Source organism: Girardinichthys multiradiatus, chromosome 5 (assembly GCF_021462225.1).
Source record: "Girardinichthys multiradiatus isolate DD_20200921_A chromosome 5, DD_fGirMul_XY1, whole genome shotgun sequence".
Classification (NCBI taxonomy): domain Eukaryota; kingdom Metazoa; phylum Chordata; class Actinopteri; order Cyprinodontiformes; family Goodeidae; genus Girardinichthys; species Girardinichthys multiradiatus.
Window position 1 is genome coordinate 7,929,065 of NC_061798.1, and position 13,925 is coordinate 7,942,989.

General features: G+C 38.4%; 1 protein-coding gene across 2 annotated transcripts in view; it reads right to left on the minus strand.

The window, feature by feature from the left end:
- The window catches only part of evi5l (ecotropic viral integration site 5 like), a 64,958-nt gene extending 53,796 nt beyond the window's left edge, over positions 1 to 11,162 (minus strand). For both annotated transcript variants that reach the window (XM_047365510.1, XM_047365509.1), the window contains exon 1: positions 10,788 to 11,162. The gene's annotated coding sequence lies outside the window, so the exon portion shown is untranslated. The remainder of the gene's footprint in view (positions 1 to 10,787) is intronic.
- Positions 11,163 to 13,925: the final 2,763 nt, after the last annotated feature.

Consider the following 13,925-nt stretch of genomic DNA (forward strand, 5'->3'; position numbering starts at 1 on the left):
TCACAGAGTTGGAAGCGCAGATGAGAATGACAAGACAGAGGAAACTGTGGATTTATCACAGCTGATATTGCCATAGCAATGTTTCTCAACTTAGCATGATATTCTAAAATCGAGCAGTCTTCACTTAGATGCAAGAACGCAAACATTTCAATATCCCAACCCGAACACTGTATCAGATCAGCTAACAGCTTTTTGTGCAAATAAACCCTAATCAATCACCTTCTTCTTCATCTGCTTATTGTGACATCACATGATGAGAACACCACACTCTTGGTAAAATATACATGCCGCCAATCATACTGTGAACAAGGACCCGTTGAGCTGTAAATTATTATCTGTCCAACTGACATGATTTTGACTGTACAGATGAAAATGTTTCACGTTTTGTACAGAGACAGAGCTTGTTTCCACCTGTTTTAGAAAGCACATCCATACAACATTGCAGGTGCAATCAGATTTCTGTTGTTTCTGGTGAATGAGACATTGTTGGCCAGCAGAGCATTAAACTACTTTGAATCCAATGAACACATACAAATGAAGAAGTCAGTATAAGCAGAACAGCACAACACAAATCCATGTGTGAATGACCATTAACAGATCTGTGTCCCTTTAACTGAACATAACTGGGATGTTGCTATAAATCCAATATGCAACAGTACCAAAACATCACTGTGTATATCTGGAAAGTAACACAGATCAAGTTACAAATCTACAGGCTAAGAGAACAATGGGTCTGGCAGGTGTTAGCGCTGAAGGAGCTGGGATGTTAGTGTGCTTCTACTACAGCAGCCAGGTCATCAAGCTGCTCCCTGTTTCCATATGTCAGCAAAGCAGATGAAGAGCAGAGGTGCACACACAGGCCTGCCAGCAACAAAGCAGCCAGGCAGCAAAACACAGCATGAACACAAACAGCAACTCCATGGCTTTACATAAACTGGATTAAAAAAAAACTAATTTAAACACTAAGGTTGTATTCACATCAGGAAAGTCCTTTGGTCCGCTTGTTTGGTCCGGACCACAAGCGAACCTTATTTTTTTAATTTTTTCACATTGTACTTTTTGCAAGTGAACTATTACTTGTAAACAAAGCCACGTGGGTGACGATCATTGTTCCCATTGGACAGAAATGATGGGGGGGGGGGGGGTACAGACCCAGAAATTTAGGAAAACATCTGTAGATGTGCAGCACCTCGGTTCTGCATATTTGTGCCGTTATTACAGCTGCAATATTATTGTGAGGGTCAAGAGGAGCTCATTCAACACAGACTTTGAGACGTTTCATTTATAATGTTGGAACCCCGTCGGAGAATGCGTGCTAAACGCCGACGTTCTCTACGTGCCTTGTCCCACAACAAACCAGTAGCAACACACAGATTATCAGGTATGATTATCTTACAACACACACCTTTGCTACTGACTACGGTGGCTTTTTATGTTCAAAGAGACGTACGCTTTTTGTAGTTGGTTCGGATCGGGGCCGGTTTGTATTCAGACCATAAGCGAACCGCACCAGAGTCCATTTGGAAGCAGACCGAGACCACCTCAAAAAGTGGGTCTCGGTCCAGTTGTTTGGAGGGAAACGAACTCTGGTTCGTTTAAAGCGGACCAAAAGTGGCAAGTGTGAATAGACCCTTACTCCCCCTGAGGGCCTTTGGTGTGAATGATGCTGTGGAACAACCCTTCATTGCAAACATTACTAAATTTTACAACAGGACAAGTTAAGAACTGGTTTGATTACTATCACTGATTCACCCAGCAAGACATGAGGTGGAGGTTCACTCTAATGAACATCTTCTGGGTCATGATGAGGGACTTTCAGCTGAGCTACAGGTGAAGTTAAATGATCTGTCTGTGGTAGAAAACAGCAGCAACCTTCTTCTAGCTGTATTTGCATCATGATGTGAAAATATCTGGTCCTTTACTTCAGTCAAAATAAAAGCATTTAATCCTAACGTAGCTGAACACATTAAAAGGTCCTGCAGATCAACACATTGATCTCATGGCTGCAGCCGGTCTTATAGTCTAGTTCTACATGTAGACAGAACCAGGTGTTGCTCAATAAACCAGGAAAATATCTCCTGGTTCCAGTAAGACGTAGTAGAAAGTTCAAAAGTAAACCTCCCTCTTCTCTTTCATATCTTCTGTGCTGATTCTAAACATAAAGCTCTGGCTTTAATGATTCAGTATAATTAAGAAATAAATCATAGCAATTAATCACAGGTGGACCATTGATTAGTTAACTATTTTATTTTTCTGAATTACACATATAATATTATATAAACTTAACTAATTAAACAAGGATACAGGTTTACTAAAGGTGAAACATACATACCATATGTATACAGTTATTAAAACTGTAATATTAGTACTGATAAGGTCCAGGATGAGGCTCTATGATATATTTTAAACACCACAACATAAGACCCTTTCCTCTCAAAGTGTTTAATAGTAAGAACTGCATTAATGTCTCACATGCTCAGTGCAGAACAAAAGACTGTGTTGAAAAGTATTTATTTTATTATTTTTGGTAGACCAAATTTCTTCAGAAGTGGAATGAAGGGCTGAAAAAATGGCGGTAAAAGAGAACAGATTCATAAAGAAGGAACAATTTTAATAAAATGTTTCAAAAGCTCTTGGCATAATAAAATAAAGGTGTTTTAGGATTTTACCATTTGACTAAGATTTAGGAAAATCAACTTTATACCATTTTCCTTTTTGAAATATAAGAATAAAGACAATGGAGCCTCAGGAGTGGAACACTTTGATGAGAATGTATTGTTTAAAATATGTAATTTATGTAGATGACAAAAGAAGCACATTTATCTGGCCCAAAGTAAACATCTCTCAGTTTAAGAAAAACTTTTGTCAGCAAAAGTTCAGATTAAGTTCTTTTCTAAATACCTCAAGATGTGTCATTATCTGCTTCAGCAAAATGGTTTTTCATCAGGCCTAAACTCTGTTTCTCCTTATCCTTCATTCAGCTTCTAACAAAAATAAAAAGTAAAATTATTGAAAACCTTTTTTGTTTAATTAACAATCATTTACATTCAGTCTAAATCCAGCCGAGACAGAGAACTGGTACAATATGTCCTATATTAGTTTAACTTTAAATGACCTATAAATTGTCTTTGAAATCTAAATATTTTGGATTTGGGCTAAAGCCCCCAAGAGACCCTAAAAACGCCCCTGCTTTGACTTACATAGTGAAATCAGTCAAAAATCATATTTGTTAAATAAAGCAATGTAAAAACTCTAGAGACATTAATTTACAGACAAACACAAGAAACATCAGCGGAGTTTTTCACACACTGGAGCAAAAGGTCATCACATGTCATTTTAGCTAAATGACCAATGATTTATAGGAAATAATGGCAGTTTATGATGCAGTCCCAAAAGGCCCAAAATTGTGGCTTTTGTTGAAGTGATGACCACAGACAGTGGAAGTTGTCACGTCTTTGACTGAAAGTCCTAATCCCACAGCACCACCTACCAGTTTTTACCAGCTACGGGCATAAATTTGAGCAGTGCTGGACAATAAGAAAACAACACTTGAACCTCCAGTGTTGATTTTTGTATGAATAGGCACTGCGCCTACAACATAGTTTTTTGCATAGCGATGCACCGAAATTAATATTGCTGTTATCGCCGATATCTGGTATTTACCCATATTAAACATATTCCATATATTCCCCTACCCCTTCGACACAGTGAAAATATGACCACACCTCTGACATTGCTTCTCTGTTTAAATTAAACACCCTACAATCCTGCACTGCATCACTTCCATTATCACATGGCCAAATAAATTGATTTACTTAGGGGGCCGATACCTATATGATAAATAAATTACTAACATTAGCCAATACCTATGGTAATGCCGATATATTGTGCCTCCCTAGTTTTGCATGTTGGCAAAGTTCCATTCTTCCATTAAAGGGTACATATCATGCAAGATCCACTTTTTTAAGCCAGTATCAAGAAGGATTTTCTGAAAGACTTTATCTGATTAAGGGGTCAGTTCCTTCTATCTATGGAAACAGTGAACAAAGCAAAGCTGTAAGCTGCAAATAACACTGAAATGACAACATGAATTTATTGTGTGTTGATATTTCGTCCTGACCGTTGCTTTGATAGCAGTAGCATCGTGCCTTCTGCCTGTTAGTGCTGTGTGCTGCTTTTAGCTTCTTGAGGCCATAACCGTACTGTGTGTTTTGAATAGTATTAGTACATAAACAGTTTAGCATTGGTTTTGCCCTTTTTGTCTTGTTTCTGTCCCGCTAGATAATTGTTATTAAACTACAAAAATGGCCAAACGGGTTAAAGCAAAGTGCACCTTGACCTGTAGGGGGGCGGGGAGTGAAGTGCCTCGGCAGCACTTAAAGGGACGGCACCAAAACGAGTTGCTCTGAGATGCACCTCAGAACTGGGGTAAAAGAGGAGCCTGTGAAGCTCCAATAACTTTAAATAAGTTTATACCAAACCATTGCAGTTCCACTTTATATAGACCACAAATGAATGATTTAATTGTGAAAAAGAAAGAGTGAAAAGTATGTGTCCCCTTTAAAACCAAAATTGTGTAGTAGATGATAAATAGCTTTTCCATCGACACCCAAGTCTTTGTAGCTCCTCCAGAGTTACCATGGTCCTATTGGCAGCTTTTCTAATGAACAATTTCTTTCACCAGCTTGTCAATTTAGGTGGATAGTCATGTTTTGGTAGGCGGAGTGTAATTATTAACTAGGAGGCCAATGAGGAACATTAGTCATATTGGATTTATTTGGGGGGTATCACAGTAAAGGAGGCTGAATACAGATGTACGCAACACTTTTCATATTTTTAAGTAAAAACTTTGATAAAAATCTATAACTGTCCCTCTACTTCACAGCTTTGGACAATGCAATGTTGCTCCACCACAAAAAAAAGAAGGAAGTTTGTGGCTGTACCTAGACAACATTTGGAAAAAACTCGAGAAGTATGAGTAGGCTTGGAAGGCACCAAATCTCTGTTGTTTGTGTGGACTCATAATGTTCTAGCTAAGTTAAGAACCAATCCTAAGAAGCTTCATCCTTCATGGCATCCAAATCAGTCTTTCAATGTTATGACCTAAATATGTGACTCATGTTTGATGCAATCGTTCCTGTCAGTGCAGCTAAAAACAGATTCCGACAGTGATAAACTTGGACAGCAGCAGACAGACAAACCTATCTAGACGATATGCCTCATTCTGTTCAGGTTGCCCAAACCGTCTAACACAGATGTATAAGGCAGCAGAGGAAAAGCAGGACTGTGCTTGCATGGCACAGTTTCTTTTTCTTGTGTGTGATCATTGAATCTGATAAAGCAGAAGTTTTGAGTGATCCCTACTCAAAATTAAGGTCACGAGCATGTGAGAATCTGATATCCGGTTTCTTAATGGTGAATGTGTAACTTCTGTACTCAAAGTGGATTTTACAGATAAGCCTTAAAGTCATTACTTACAAAGATATGACGAATTACTCTAAGGGACATCTTGCCCTTGGTACTGATGCAAAGGTTGGATTAAATATGTATTTAAAAATAACAAAGAAAGATGTTACATTTCTTTGAATAACCTCCGCTTCCTAAAAAAGATCAGTTCTTGAGGGAGCTATTTCACTTGGTGACAAGTCTTAATCCTATTCCTAATCCTTCAGTATCATAGCCCAAAAAAGAAAAATCCCCATCCATGGCATTTATTCCACTTGCATAGTTACAATTATATGTGCCTGGCCAGGATCTATAAGAGTGAGTCATTTAACTTGGTGGCTCCCGGTCTAGATCATTTCTGTTTCTGTTTAACTTGAACGTCAAGGATCCACCTGCCTAGAGGTCAGAACAGCACAATTCTTCCAAACTGAATAAAACTTGAGTTTTTTAGGACTTTAGTTTACAAATAATAAGATCTAAAACACCTATACAGAAGATTGTTTATAAAACCTGGGCCCTCCTATAATTATACTGCACTGTAAAAAATAAATTTGATAGGTATTGAATTTTCGCCATTAAAATTATTTACATTTAGTGTATTAATTTATTAATAATTCCATTTGTTTTTTCTTTGCAACAGCAGGGGACAAACCACACAAGCATCATCTTAATTAATTACAACCTAATTAATTTAGTTAAGTCAGTGCATTCCCCCAGGCCTTAAAAACAGCTACCATCAAGCCACTGTTGAAAAGTAATAATCTAGACAAGCTCCAACTTCACAATTACAATTTCAAATCTCCCATTTATCAGCAAGGTAACTAAAAAAAGCTGTGTTTCAACAGTTAAATACCTTTTTAACAATGACCAGTCACATTGACGTCTTCTAGTCAGGATCCATGGTCACCACAGTACCAATTCTGCCCTTCTCAAGGGGTTCAGTGAAACCCACATAAAAGCAGACTGCTGGTATTATTGGACCTCAGCATTCAAAACTGTTGATCATGGTATATTACAGGAGTGACTGGAGAACTGGGTCGGCCTCTCTGGTACAGCACTTGACTGGTTTGAGCCTTACTTGAAGGACAGGGACTTTTTTGTGTTAGTAGGTAACTTTACATAGAAGACCACAGAAATCACATGCCGGGTTCATCAGGGGACCCCTCCTATTTAATATATACACAATACCGCTACCTCAACAACAAGATAAGTTACCATAACTATGCAGACGACTAAGAACCTTTTCAAGCATTGGTTAGATACATAGAACAAATCAATGCGTGGATGTGCCATAATGTTCTACAGCTGAATAAAAACAAAACTGAAGTCATTAGTTTTGTATTGAAGGAGAAGTGATCAAGAGTCAGCACACCGCTTTAGTTATTACAGCTAGAAACCCCTGATCATGCCTGAAATCTGGGTGTAGTGGTGGACTCTGACCTGAACCTCCAGAGACACCATAAAGGGACCAATATACTATTAGGCAGGTAGTCATAATGTTATGCCTTATTATTTAGCTGTTAAACTATAGCACAATTTCTGTTCAGAAATATTAAATAAAATCTAACCAAATAAAATGTGACAATTGTTATATTTATTTCATTGTTTAGTCTCTGGCACTATTAGTATTGATAGAAGAAATAAACTGTGTAGATAACAACAAAATAGCAGTAGGAGTGTTTTTAGACCTAAAATAAGCATCTGGTACTGTGGGTTACAATACATTATTTGTTCAACTTGAAAAGTATGGCATAAGGGGAGTTGGCTCAAAAGCTACTTAATGAACAAACAACAGTTGTACAAATAAGTGAACACAAATCATTAGAGACAGAAATTAGATGCGGAGTACCACAGGGGTCAGTATTAGGACTAAAGTAATTTATATCACACATAGGTAACATATGCATAGTATCACAATTATTGAAACTTATACTGTTTGCGAATGATACAAATAGCATATTTTAGCAATTATTAAAACACAAATAAACAAATTAAAACTATGGTTTGATAGAAATAAATCATTATCTTTATCATTAAACCTGAATAAAACAAAGATTATACTTTTTGGAAGGCATAAAACAGAACCTAATGTGGAATTAAAATTTTTAAATACACAAATAGAACAAGTAAATTAAATTAAATTTCTTGGTATAATCCTGGACCACAAAATCTGCTGGGAACCTAATGTAAATTATGTAAGAGCAAAGCTGGCAAAATGCACATATTCTTGGACAAATAAGCTATAGTCTGGATTGTAAATCACTGTATATACTATACTCATCAATGTTTGTACCGTACCTATCCTATTGTGTAGAGGTCTATGGAAATCGTTACAAAAGTACTCTGCAGCAGGTATGAACTCTTCAGAAAAAAGAAATAAGGATAATACATAAAGTAGGGTCCAAAAAAAACATACAAACCTATTATTTTTAAAATCATGTACATTGAAATTTCTGGACTTGGTTAAATATAAAACAGTGCAGATAATGTACAAAACAAGATATAATCTATTGCCAAAAATATTCAGGAAATGTTCACAGAAAGAGATGGAAGATACAATCTAAGGGGAGATATGAATTTTAAAAAACAAAAATAAGAACAATGAAAAGTATGTGTATATCAAGCTGTGGAATGGCTTTGTGGATCAGACTGGAGAGAGTACAAAAATGAATATATTTAGAAAAAGGTATAACAAAATACTTCTAAATATGTATATAGAAGTTGAAGGCTATATGTAAATAATATGGGACATCACAAGATGATCTAGGTATCTATACTGCTTTAAATTGTGTTATATTTTTTAAATGAAATGGATGCAATATATGGTAATTGACAGGGATATGTATGTATATTTGATCCTCGATAAAACATATAGTTCAGAATGTATAATATAGATGTACAGGTCCTTCTCAAAATATTAGCATATTGTGATGAAGTTCATTGTTTTCCATAATGTCATGATGAAAATTTAACATTCATATATTTTAGATTCATTGCACACTAACTGAAATATTTCAGGTCTTTTATTGTCTTAATGATTTTGATTTTGGCGTACAGCTCATGAAAACCCAAAATTCCTATCTCACAAAATTAGCATATCATTAAAAGGGTCTCTAAACGAGCTATGAACCTAATCATCTGAATCAACGAGTTAACTCTAAACACCTGCAAAAGATTCCTGAGGCCTTTAAAACTCCCAGCCTGGTTTATCACTCAAAACCCCAATCATGGGTAAGACTGCCGACCTGACTGCTGTCCAGAAGGCCACTATTGACACCCTCAAGCAAGAGGGTAAGACACAGAAAGAAATTTCTGAACGAATAGGCTGTTCCCAGAGTGCTGTATCAAGGCACCTCAGTGGGAAGTCTGTGGGAAGGAAAAAGTGTGGCAGAAAACGCTGCACAACGAGAAGAGGTGACCGGACCCTGAGGAAGATTGTGGAGAAGGGCCGATTCCAGACCTTGGGGGACCTGCGGAAGCAGTGGACTGAGTCTGGAGTAGAAACATCCAGAGCCACCGTGCACAGGCGTGTGCAGGAAATGGGCTACAGGTGCCGCATTCCCCAGGTCAAGCCACTTTTGAACCAGAAACAGCAGCAGAAGCACCTGACCTGGGCTACAGAGAAGCAGCACTGGACTGCTGCTCAGTGGTCCAAAGTACTTTTTACGGATGAAAGCAACTTCTGCATGTTATCAAGGTGCCAGAGTCTGGAGGAAGACTGGGGAGAAGGAAATGTCAAAATGCCAGAAGTCCAGTGTCAAGTACCCACAGTCAGTGATGGTCTGGGGTGCCGTGTCAGCTGCTGGTGTTGGTCCACTGTGTTTTATCAAGGGCAGGGTCAATGCAGCTAGCTATCAGGAGATTTTGGAGCACTTCATGCTTCCATCTGCTGAAAAGCTTTATGGAGATGAAGATTTCATTTTTCAGCACGACCTGGCACCTGCTCACAATGCCAAAACCACTGGTAAATGGTTTACTGACCATGGTATCACTGTGCTGAATTGACCTGCCAACTCTCCTGACCTGAACCCCATAGAGAATCTGTGGGATATTGTGAAGAGAACGTTGAGAGACTCAAGACCCAACACTCTGGATGAGCTAAAGGCCGCTATCGAAGCATCCTGGGCCTCCATAAGACCTCAGCAGTGCCACAGGCTGATTGCCTCCATGCCACGCCGCATTGAAGCAGTCATTTCTGGAAAAGGATTCCCGACCAAGTATTGAGTGCATAACTGTACATGATTATTTGAAGGTTGACGTTTTTTGTATTAAAAACACTTTTCTTTTATTGGTCGGATGAAATATGCTAATTTTGTGAGATAGGAATTTTGGGTTTTCATGAGCTGTATGCCAAAATCATCCGTATTAAGACAATAAAAGACCTGAAATATTTCAGTTAGTGTGCAATAAATCTAAAATATATGAATGTTAAATTTTCATCATGACATTATGGAAAATAATGAACTTTATCACAATATGCTAATATTTTGAGAAGGACCTGTATATAGGTGGGAATAAGAAAAGTATAAACTTCTTTTCACACCCTTTCAAACATGTAGCTAAAATGATTTTGATTTGTTGATTCTTCCGTTATGACATTTTAAGTTTCTTGTGCATGTATGCAAGTGCACTTTAAGTTTCTTCATGTGGGTGTGCGTGTGTGTGTTTATATGTGTGTATGTATGTATATGTATCTGTACATTGTTCGAAATAAACTGCCATTATAGATGCTTTAAATTTATTTAATCCGTGTGATCTTCGGCACTATGAGAGCTGACGATGGCTCATTTAACCCTTTTTACTTTGGGTTTGAACTTGGAGAGCCAGTAATCTTATTGACTGGTTTGTTTGGACACGACAACTTCTTATCCCGGTCTAAGTGCTGCTGGGACCGATAGGCCCGCATGAATCCTCTGTTGTTGAATCATAGTTCGGCTGGATCAACATCTGTGGTTAAAATAACAGACCCATCATGGCTACTATGTGGCTCAGAGTGTCCCCGGTTTCTAACAACAACACGATTGTGTAACATGAAATGAAGACTGGACGTTAATAAAAAGCTGCATCGACGTGGTACACAAACTGCATTGACAAATGTGGTTTATCAGCTAATGAACGGTCCGCATCCCTGTTGTCATGCTGTAACAATGACATGTTTCACTGAGAGAAATGGAGCAGACAGAACCAAAAATAAAAACAGGCCGAAATGAGTCACGAATCTGTATTTAGTTCCGTCTGTTGTGAATTGAGAGGTTACAGTATGTTAAGCTCGCGGGCCCGTTAAAGCTCCTTGAGATAATATTGACATTTCTCTGGAAAATAAAACCTACGCAAACGCTTACCTGGATTCGGTTTCCATAACCACAGGGGGTGCCCTTATCGTCGCTTCCTCCCCAGTCGGCCGTGAACGTTTGTTGCGAACTAATTAAGCCCTTAATAGATGGCCGAGGACAACCACAGACCGACGGTCCAACGTAGTGCCATCCTCCTGCCTTCGCTCACTCGCGAGGCAGCACCGCTTCGCACAGCTGGTCGCGAGAGCACCATGCACGCGACACAGGCAGGGTAGTCTGAGCCCCGTTAGATGGGAGGAATGTTTCCACTGGTCTCCTTTAAAATAAGCATGACAGCCGTGTGATCTACCCAACGGCTCAACAGGGATGTGGTTATAACCGGCCAGCATCAATCACAGAGTGATTCACACAGAATGGCTGGCATTCTGCGTCTCCTACTCAGCTAGAGGTGGGGCGCACCAATCGGATTTAAGAAAGATGTCTGATTGACGTGTCTCTACCCAATGTCTGGGCCGAAATGGCCGGAATACTGGAGAATTACAGCGAAAAGAGCCAATCCATGTGGAGTTTTATTCTGCGGGAAGGCGGGCCCCGCAGGTGACACTGCGCTGTCAGGGAAAACGGATTTATGTGTGTAATCCAACTAAATAATTAAATATGTGACAATCATGCTATTGGTGTTTAAGTTAAGCTTAGCTCTCTTGACTTATTATACTACAAATAACAGTCTACTAATAAGAATCTATCTATCTGTCTATCTATCTATCTATCTATCTATCTATCTATCTATCTATCTATCTATCTATCTATCTATCTATCTATCTATCTATCTATCTATCTATCTATCTATCTATCTATCTATCTATCTATCTATTTCCATTTACAAATTAAAATCTTCTTAAAATGCAAAACGTTGGGCCCAAAGTATCAGTCTTTTCTCAACCACATTTTATGCTTTCATTTTAATTTCACTGTAAATAGGACTAGAAACATCCAGCAACAGGTCCTGTTCTGGTTGCTGAGCATAGATTGAATTTCTTTTACGAACAGTATAAAGAAACAAAGATATGTCTCAAAAATGGCATATTGTATGCTTTTCTTTTATAAACTGGAAAGTACAAGATCATTTTTATAATTTGGATCTACAATGATATTTAGGTCCCTTTTCTACAGAAAAATGACAACTTTGCTGGTTTTATTAAAATATTGACTATTTTGTTTACCAAAAGATAGTAAAAGTAGATGATAAAACAAAGTAGTGGCCCACAAGTGCTTTCAACCTGATGATTTGGCCTTCATGGCAAAAGGTTTGGACACCACTATGATAGGAAATTGTGTAGGGAGCTAGCAAGTAGGGTGATAGCAAACAGACCTTCCAACTTCAAAGACTTAGAACGTATCACCAAACCTAAATAATAAATATATACATATATTTCTAATATTTCTAGTGACATGAAATGCACACCAGATGTCGGTAACAACTTAAGTAATCCACACATGCAAATAAATCTAAACAAAAAGTGATTGAAAGCCAAGAAATCAGCTGAAATCTTTCAGTATTTAGAAAGCATTCCTGTTACTATGTGCAAAGAAATATCAACTGGTTTAAATTAACTGATGGTCTATAAAAAGGTTTATCTTTACCAAAGTATTGCAGAGTGGTACTATTGGTAAAAAGCAAAGCAACCTTCATATGTTATACTGTTGCAAAACATACTAATACCATTGAGTGTGTTTTCATTATTTCCTTGTTGTTGTGTTCTATAGGTCTTGCCATATTCAGTTAATTTCTCTGTGTTCATTATTGTTGGTATGGTGTTTTCATACCAGTTCCTATCCTTGTGTTTAGTTTCTTAGTTTATTCTTGTGTTCTGTTCTTTGTATATTTGGATTTATTAATCTTAAACCTTGTTCCTTTGGTTAGTAGTTTTTTTGTGTTTTAGTTCAGCTCTGATTAGCTCTTCTGGTTCATTTTTCATTTTCCACCCCTGCCTCAGTATATAAGCTCACTGGTTTTTATTGTTCATTGCTAGACTCTTCCATTACACTGCTCTGCCTCATGACCTGCTCTCCCTGCAATCCCTAAGTTTTCCTAATTTCTTAATTGAAGAACTCTGTTTTTTTTCCACATCAGCCACTACTATTTGATCCTTTTACAAACAAAATCATGACAGTGCTGTCTCTTTCATATCAATAGAAATATTAGCATACACTATATTGCCAAAACCTTTTGCTCACCCATCCAAATAATTGAAATCAGGTGTTCCAATCACTTCCATGGCCACAAGTGTATAGAACCAAGTACCTAAGGAGCTCAGTGAATTCCAGTGTGGTGCTGTGATAGGATGCTACCTGTGCAACAAGTACAGTCAACTGTCAGTGGTATAAGTGGAAGCAATTGGAAATGACTGTAACTCAGCCACAAAGGTAGGCAACGTAAACTGATGGGGTGGGGGCAATTGATGCTGACACAGTGCATAGAAGTCATTGACTTTCTGCAGAGTCATTTGCTACAGACCTCCAAACTCCATGTGGTTTTCAGATTAGCAAATGAACAGTTCTTAGAGAGCTTCATGGAATGGGTTTCCATGGGGAAGCAGCTGCACGTTCTCTAAAGTCAAGAATCAGCCTTCTCCATCTGGCAATCTGATGGAGGAGTCTGGGTATGGCAATTGCCAGGAGATCGGTACTTGTCTGACTGTTTTGTGCCAAATGTAAAGCTTGGTGGAGGTGGTATTTTGCTGTGGGATCATTTTCATGGAGCTGGGCTTGGCCCCATGGTTCCAGTGAAAGGAACATTGAATCCCGCAGCATACCTAGAGATTTTGCACAATTCCATGCTCCCAAAGTTGTAGGAACAGTTTAAATATGGTCCCTTCCTCTTCCAACATGACTGTGCACCAGAGCACAAAGCAAGGTCCATAAAGACATGGATGAGAGAGTCTGATGTGGATGAGCTTAACTGGCCTGCACAGAGCTGACCTCAACCTGATAGAACACCTTTGGGATGGATTAGAGTGGAGACTGGGAGCCAAGTCTTCTCATCCAACATCAGTCTATGCCCTCACAAATGTGCTTCTGGAAGAATGGTCAAAAATTCCCATGAACACTGCTGCTAAACCTTGTGTCCCAGACAAGTTGAAGCTATTATAGCTGCAAAGGGTGGGTCGACATCATATGGAACCC